Source organism: Nannobrachium achirus (genome assembly GCF_963921795.1).
Source record: "Nannobrachium achirus genome assembly, chromosome: 14".
Taxonomy (NCBI): domain Eukaryota; kingdom Metazoa; phylum Chordata; class Actinopteri; order Myctophiformes; family Myctophidae; genus Nannobrachium; species Nannobrachium achirus.
This window is the reverse complement of record NC_137821.1, coordinates 29,292,246-29,301,646: the sequence shown is the minus strand read 5'-3', so window position 1 is coordinate 29,301,646 and position 9,401 is coordinate 29,292,246.

The following is a 9,401-nucleotide window of genomic DNA, read 5'->3' as shown; positions in this document are numbered from 1 at the left end:
TCCGTACACTCTTGAAGTTACAGACTCGTTAAGTGTCCATTTGGTTCCTATAACTATCAATCATTTAGCTGGGGACCACCTGGAACCTTTTCAAAGACCCCTGGTGGTCAGTGGTGTACAGTATATGCATGACTTTCCTCAAAATACATGGAAAAGAGGCTTTCCCCAGACCAATAAAGGGAGACAAATACACTTAAATGTCTACTATGGACAGAATGGACCCATTTTTGCACCCTATGGCTCATTGATTGTGGCAACCGTGTTCAACAACAGCAGATGTTCATTTAAACTTGGCACAGTACAGAGGAATTTGAACATATTCTCCGTCAAATCTCCCTCTAGCCACATTAGACGTAGGAATTGTGGTTAAAAAAATACATTTCTCTGTGACAATTGCTGCTGCAGTGGTCTTATTAACAGCACTGATTTATTCAAGGGTCTTAATGTCAATGTAATACTGGTTGAGATCATTCCTATTCTGGAGCTGGAAAGTCATTACATTAACAAAATGTAGTGGTATTGAAAAGGACCCTCGGAGTGAAGATTTGCAGTTCATTGCAGATTTTTGTCTGTGTTCGTCAGAGGACAAAGTGTGCGAGAGGCGGGAGGAATATGGAGGGGGAAAAAAAGTAGCTTTTGATAGGCCTATAGTCAAGGACATCAACACAGCACCTTGCACAATCTAATTTCCAAAGTGTGAAATTTCCTCATTCTCTCCCCTGATAGCTTCATTTCATAGTGAAAGCTAATTATGGGCACTATAATTTCTTTTAGCAGTCAAGTCATCACCTTCTCAAATGCAGAGAGGCTTGCCAAATTACACCATATAATGACACTATATAATTCCAGTGGTAAAAACAAACCCTGTTTATATATAGACACTGGTCATTATGCGTGGGGCATTGCTACATGTCGGTCTATGTTGTGTGGTACTATGTGTATGTGTGCACACACATAACTATGCATGCATGAACAGTGGTTCACCACCACACTGTAGAAACAGAGGTCATCAAGGGCAATGTCTAGTTCTTACTTTCTATAAGTTTTCTATTTTCAATGTCTCGTTCCAAAGTTTTCTATTTTCACTAAAAGTAAGGGGAGAGGGAGGGATCCAGAGCAACAATTTACAAGCAAAACAAACACCCCCGCGACATTGTGTTGTAAAAAAAGAAAAAGGTGGAGGAAAAAAAAGGTCCTGGCCAGATTTAAGATTCACTGGGCTGCAATCTGCATGCTAAGGCCCATCAATTTTTCATGGCTCTCACACTATGAGCACTCACAGCCAGAAGGGGGTAATGCAAAATTGATTTGTGTATTAAAACTGCTTAGCCAAGCAGGCATCACTGGGAAATGTAGTGATTACCCCCTTGGGACTTGAAAAGGCCATGTATAGCCAAAGTGATGGAAAGAGGACTGTGCAGCTCTGTTCAGACACAAAACCATGTTCAGGTAGTGCATTAAAACAACTAAAAACCTTTATGTTTCTATTTATACTACAACATAAATACCTGATCATTCCAAATCTTCGTTTTTCTTTTGTCGTTTCATCTGAAGCCAAGTATAAATCAGAGCTTGTTTAGACTGACCCAAAAGTGTTGGAACAACAACTTATAGGATTAATGGGAATTTAAAAGCTGGTAACAGATAAATGCTTTGAAAGGTAAAAGACATTCATTCATTGTCTCTGTGTCCATGTGTCCTTCATTCATTCATTTCTTTTCATTCACTAATTTGTGGCCAGTGCCATCTCAGACTCCCAGCCAGGATTTAAATTAAAATTCTTACATTTGTTTGAGCTACCGGCAAGCTGTGTAGCACAATGCACCTTTCCTGGGTCATTATTTACAAATAGAACAGTTTTAATTGGTACATGTCTATGATTTTTCATATTGCCATATTGTAACCGTTTTAAGCAATAAGCCACGGAGGCTTGTGGTTACCTGTATTTTACACCGACTGAGAGGGCTGGAGTCGAGACACTCGGCTATGCCTCGTGTCTCCCTACGCCTCTCAGCCGGAGTAAAATACCAGGTAACCACTCGCCTCTTGTGGCTTATTGCTTCAATAAACATGCCAAGTCCAACTTAAGTTTATCATGCATTATCACATAACAACCCAATACCATAAATGTATATGCATTCTCTTCATATATACTATGCTGATTTCATCTCTGACTTTTAGGTGAATGATAGATAAGTATTTGACGATTCAGAATGTGTTGGTCATCTTTGACTGAAAGGACTGAAAGCCCAGACAGGGATGCTACTGTGCAGTAGGTTGAAAGCGGCTTATAAGGTGCTATAGTGAAGCCAAGCCATAGCTGAATAGAGAGGCCGTTTGGAAATAAGAAAGTCCCCGGTTAACCTCCAGCCGTGGCCCCTAGTCAATGTGTCAAAGTGTTTCTGAACAAGACACATACCCCCTAACTGCTCCTCAGGTGCTGTATTAATGGCATTAATCCTAATAGATTGGTTAAAGGCAGAGGACAAATTTCACGTGTGTGCAAATGTACTGTGACAAAAACATAGCACAAAGTAGAGGGTACCATTAATATAATGCTCCTTCGCTTGTGTTTGCTGCCCCACCCCCTGGTGTGACACAGAGGAAGTCCAAGGTGCCGTGGGTCACACACTTTATTCCGAGCGGTAAGATGTGACTTTACTATCACATGCAAGCACACGTCCCAGCGTCCTGCCACATTTACGAATGCTCAACCTTGTAAAGTAACCTCGCCCAGTTGCTGCACACCACTGAACTGACATATACATATTTATTGAAGCACATTGGTAGGGGTAAGGGTATATCATTAGACACATTGTCACACGCACGAGCACGCACACACACACACGCGCGTGCACGCACACACACACACACACACACACACACACACACACACACACACACACACACACACACACACACACACACACACACACACACACACACACACACACACACACACACACACACACACACACACACACACACACACACACACACACACACACACACACATGGTTTCACCTGTCTTGTGTGTTTTCTTCTACGTAATGTGTCCTTGAATGTGGAGAGATTGATGTGATTACCGGACTACTTCACCATGCTGTGGCCTGGCAGCTGTAACAGTTATCAAGTGCATGGGATCTGTGATATGGAGAAAAGATGAAAAAGCCAAGGTTATAAACTTTGGATTACAAATATTTTCTCATCCCCACATGAATCTTTTTCCCCCACCTAACAAAACAAGAACGTGGCCATTAGTTTAGAGACTCCAATGTCAAGTAACAGCAAATCCACGATGAACCCACAAGACTAAGACTCTTCATTCTATTGTTAACAGCTCTTCAGCTCTGGAAAGCACTTTCAGGTAATTATTTTATGCTGAGACATGAGTATCTCATCCCAGCAAAAAACCCTCAGCAATTAGTGTCAAAAGAGTGGGTTCACACCATAGTACACACAACACTGGTGATGGCCATTAAATCACTCAATGGTTTACTTTAGGGCCAAAGCACATCTCTGACTTGCTACGTTATGAACTCTTGAGAAGTCTGAGATTGTCCAGGACTAGTCTGCTCGGTACTCGCTGTTCCCAGAGGTAAAACAAAACATGGCGGGCACAGCTGTTTAGTTATGCACAGTAGTTGGAACAAACTTCCAAAGGATCTGAGAATTACACCAAGTACTGTATACTAAACTCTCTTAAATCCAAACACAGTAAACTCCAGAGTTTTAATTTAACTCGGAGGGCCAGCTTCACGTGCATCAAGGCAAATTGCCAAATTGCCTTCAGTGCAATTTGCACTCATAAGGTGCAAGGAATTAACGTCTTATTTACTAAGGCAACAGCTAATTACGCAATCACCTACTGTAATGGGACCACCCGGAACACTGAAATATCTGCAATGCAATGCAACTCCAACTGAGTGAAATTCAATTTGGGCGACTATTGCTCATAAAATAAATACTCTAGGAGTCACAAAACAAACTCCTCTCTTCCCACCACTTCCAGCTCACTGCAGACAAGACTGGGCTTCTTCCTTGGAAAGTCATGCCCCCAGCAGGATCCTTTTCCATCGATAACACCTTGGTGACTGCCGAGAACCTGGGACAGAGCGGAGTACAATGGAAGTCCAAAAACGCTGTACTAACTCCATGGGGGAAAGTTGGTTTGTTTTCCCCCACGCTAAAACCGTTTGTTTCGCATCCATCTGAACACCGTGTAGACTGTAACACAGCATTAATGGTGATAAAAAAAAAAAAAAACAGAGACCATTACTCACGGTATAGACCTTATTCACACCGTGGCCATCTTGTATCACATGACTTCCTGGGATGGCAGCCTGCATCACAAACCATTGTGAACAATGGAGCGATGGTCCCAAAATATGAGTTTGTTCAACCAATTTCTTTTGACCAAATCGATAAATGGGCAGATGACAACATCAACATCCCCAAAAGGATTAAATAGAAGGGTACATCCACAATATTCATGGTAGTTAGGTTGCAGTGTTACTCTCTACAAAGACTTGCTACAGTATCTGTGCAGACTAGTGCTTGCTCTGCCCATCATATATAGCTAATATTACTGTATCGTGATTTTTGCATATTAATCAGGAACAATCTAACAACAAATAATTAATATGATGGTGGAGCAAGCACTGCACAGATAGCAAGTCTTTGTACACAGTAAGGTTGCAACCTAACTTACCTTGAATATCATTACCATGTATGTAATCAATCCTGTTACTGTAGCCCTTCTATTTAATAATTTTGGGGATGTTGATGTTGTCATCTGCCCATTTGTCCATTTGGTCAAAAGAAATTGTTTGAACAGAACTCATATTTTGGGACCATCGCTCCATTGTTCACAATGGTTTGTAATGCAGGCTGCCATCCCAGGAAGTCATGTGATCCAAGATGGCCGCGGTGTGAATATGGTCTATTCCTTTAATACAGCAGCATCATTAAAACAATCAAAAACGTTGTGACTATCCATTCCAATCGCAAATGATGGTACAGTCGGCTGCTCAGCTACACCATGCACCGGTCGTGGGAAAATACATAAATACATAAATAAATAAATAGACCAATCAAAGACCATGTGTGTGTGTGTGTGTGTGTAAATAGTGGAGAGACATTCCCAACCACATTATCCCCGCTCCGCCGCCTGCATTGAATAAACCACTACGAGGGGGGGCTAGTGCTTGTTTTCAACTCCTTTGCAGCGGCGAGTGCACCATCCAATAGAAACGAACATGTGATGTGAGCCTATAGCTCCGCGAGGCCGAGGACTTGCATCTGCATTTTCTAGCACTTCCTGATGACGTCACTTCAGCACAGTTCTCGGCAAAGGCTGGGTGGCTTTCACCACACCCAGCTATAAATGCGACTGTGCTAATAGTGTTTGCTGCTAACTTCTGGGAACTATACTGAGAGCCTCTATTGTTCACCATTGCCAGTGGCCTTGAGCAATTTGGCAGAGGTGGAAAAAGTACTCACAGTTTGTACTTAAGTAAAAGTATCAATACTGCACTGTAGATATACTCCGTTAGGGTGCCCTCACACCAAAATACCTATGAGAGTGGAATCCACGTTCCGCCAATGCATTTCAATGATAAGGGAGCGTTTTTTGCAGAAATCCTCTGCTGACATGAAACCGCTTCACTCTCATTGAAATGCATTGGCAGAACGCGGATTCCACTCTCATAGGAATTTTGGTGTGAGGGAAATGTACTTGAACAAAAGTACAAAAGTATTGTCATCAAAATGTACTTAGAGTACCAAAAGTAAAGTACAAAATGTTTGAAAATAGCAGATCTACAAGCTCACAACGCGTCGCATCGCAAAGCGTTGTGAGCTTGTAGATCGGCTATTTTCAAATAGCCTAGGTATAAAATAGGGCTGAAATGGATCAATGTATGTTTAATAATATTATCATGTATATCTGCAAAGTAACTAGTAACTAAAGTTTTCAAATAATGGTAGTGGAGTAAAAGAACAATATTTGCCTCTGAGATGTAGTGGAGTAAAAGTAGTGAAAACTGGAAATACTCAAGTGAAGTACAAATAAATGTACTTAGTTACTTTACACCACTGCAATTTGGTAACCCGGGCAGGATTTCATCTGGGGATTTATTTTGTTCTAAATATCCACAGGTTAACAAACCAGACGTAGTTCATGTTCTGGACACTTTTATATTGTGAAAATATATTGTAACATACAGCTCCACACGTTTGTTTACAAACATTCTGATCTGGTCTATACCCACAAATGATGTATTTAAGATGACATGTTTCGACACACAAGATTTGAATGTTAACTGATGATGATGTTACTTTTCAGCACTTTTATTTTATTTGCATTTCATTTGATAAATAGGGTTCATGCCATCATATTTGTACTTACATTGTTCTGGATAAGAGCGAAGTCCTGCTAAATGCCACAATTGTACACAAAACAGATGGCAGTTCAAGGGTTTGGCGCCTTAAATTAAATTTGACTTGAACATTCATTTCTTTTTTTTTCGCTTTCTGTTTCTGCAAAAATGTGTTTAGTGTTGAATGTTTGTTGTAGTGTTTGTGAACCGTTGCAGCGCTCACCTGGGAGAGGCATGATGAAGTGAAGTGGGCTGTGATATTCCAGGTGCAGCGCTATTCTATTCATCCATTATACCAGATACCAGATAGTGTAGGCTAGAGTTTCAAGGAGCTTGATTATTGCCAGATGGGAACGTTGTGTGGGAGGTTCAAGGTCTAATCTATAGGCTACATTATGCAGACCTATCGGCAATCTGTGTCTCTTTGCTGCATTTATTTACAGTCGTCCTCCGCCAGAAAGCTTCTTTTAACCCATTTAGGCCTAGAATTATTGGATGCTTTAACTATTAAAAAAAAGTCGTGAAAATGTGTGCAAATCTTTGAATATATGTATTTTCAAAGCGAATGTTTGTAACTCAAATTTTGCTTCTGGGGGGCCCTGGAACTAAATATTTTGAGATGGGGGTCCGTGGCCAAATACATATCATTTTGGGGGTCCTTCACATGAAAAGGTTTGAGAACCACTGACATAGTGGTCTCTCAAGAATAGACTAACTGAGCTCCAGTTAAGTGAAAAGGACCTTTTCTTTGACGATGGCCAGCCAGATTGCTGACATAGAAACTTAGGTTTTTAAAAAAATCTTAGAAGGATTCAAAAGACACTTATAGAATCGGGTCGAAATTATAATTTTCAAGATTTTTCAAAAATAGCAGATCTACAAGCTCGCAGCGCGGCACTCGGTGCCGCGCTGTGAGCTTGTATATCTGCTGTTTTTCAATAGTTAAAGCATAAAATAATGATACACTATAATGTGTACCCATTCTGAATGGGTTTTAATATAACCTGCCTGTGCTAATTTGCACCTGGTTTTCAGCGGCGGCGGCGGAATGCCATGCATGTTATGCATGAGCATGTGTAAATCCGGGCGGAATGCATACTCGACCACACTTATCATATATCTGCCTGTTATTTGCACGATCCTCCCTTAAATGCATTATGCATAAAGGAGAGGAGCACACCTTGCGATGCCAATGACACGTGCAATGTGGGTTTAAAATGATAGTGTGCTCTTTTGATGAATTACACATTATGTTTCTAGCTGCAGAATGATTCTGAAATGAGGCGCCAACGGTTAGTAAATCAGGCCCTCAGTTAACTGATTATAAACTGGCATGTTTAACCACTTAAACCCTATATACTTTGTTGGCCGGGATCCCACAGGGGTTTGTACTGGTCCCTGTACACCACATCTCGTCATAGAAAATATCTGATCCCACTGGATGAGAGATATTCTTTACTTTCTTAAATTGGAGAAAATATGGAGTCGAAAATATGGAGTCCTTTCTTCCTATATTTACATAGGATACGCTTCCCTTTCATTCCAGATTAAAGCACTGTGCGAGGTCTGGTGATGTGTAAACTCTGAAAAATGTGTGTTAGGTCGGGAGCTTTGTCGGGTATACTGTACAATAATCCTACCTGTATGGTTAAGCGGACTGAGGTGTCTATTTTGTATGTTCATTTTATTTTATTATTATTATTATTGTTGTTATTCCCTTTTTGTCTTATTGTTCTTGTAAGTTTTTTTTTCTTTTTCTCTTGTTTGGGGGGGAAAAATGATATATAATTAAGATGTTTTTTGTGATAATGGGGATATACGAAGCATTGTTAAAACATTTTCTTGATTCATACAATGAATTACAACATGCCCAGAACAGGGAAAGCTATATATAGGGTTCATGCAGATCTCTACTCTTCAGATTTTGTGGTAAATGATAGTCTGTGGTTCCAGTCAATGGTCAGCTCAACAAGTAGCGTCTAAAACAAAAAGCCATTTCTTGATTAACATTGGTTACTTTACTTTTCTGCCGACCTTCATGTCAAAGGCAGTGGTCTAAACCTTTACTCAAGTACTGAACCATAGGTTCAATTTTGAGGTGTTTTTACTTTACTGGAGTATTTCTTTACTTCTCTGAGGCGAATATTGTAGGCTAGCCTACTTTTACTCCACTACAATGATTTGAAAACTAGTCACTATCTATAGTTACTTTGTAGATTATGATTATTATTACAAAACATACAGTAACCACTTTAGCCCTATATACATTTCGGCCATCCGATCTACAAGCTCACAATGCGTTGCGATGTGAGCTGGTAGATCTGCTATTTTCAAAAGATTCTTTTATACAATTTATGCATTTGAAAACTTGTGAAATGGGACATTCTATGAGTCCTTTCTACTTTTGGCACTTTAAAGGAGTAGTTCACCCCCAAAATGACTTTTTTTCTATTGATTAGTCACGCCATGGAGACTAGAGTTCAATAATATTTTCGGAATCAATGGGGGTAAATTTTCTCGAATCAAAATTTTGTCTTAGGAATGTGACAAAAAAACAAAAAATATTATTGAACTCTACTCTCCATGGCATGAGTAATCAATAGAAAAAAAAGTCATTTTGGGGTGAACTACTCCTTTAAGTACATTTTCATACCAATACTTTTGTAATATTACTCAAGACATTTTGAATTCCAGACATTTCCACCACTGTTGGCTAGCCACACACTAGAAGGAAGAGGAAAGCACTTCCTGGGGCCGTCTCGTGTCGTGTCATCTCTCTCTTTTCTTGACTATATAGAAGAGAAAAATAACCAATCCTCAGTCAGAGAAAAAGAAAAGGGCCCATAATTATAAAGTCATGCATATGCCAGTGAAAAATGGCAGCAATGCTTTTTATCCATGTCTGAGTAGCAGGCTTCTGACCTTTCCAGCTAAGACCTCAAACGTGTTTTGCTGCTATACAGTATGCTTGTGTTTAGGCCTTTGCAGTCAGTGGGCTTTGTAATGATTATGCGAATACTA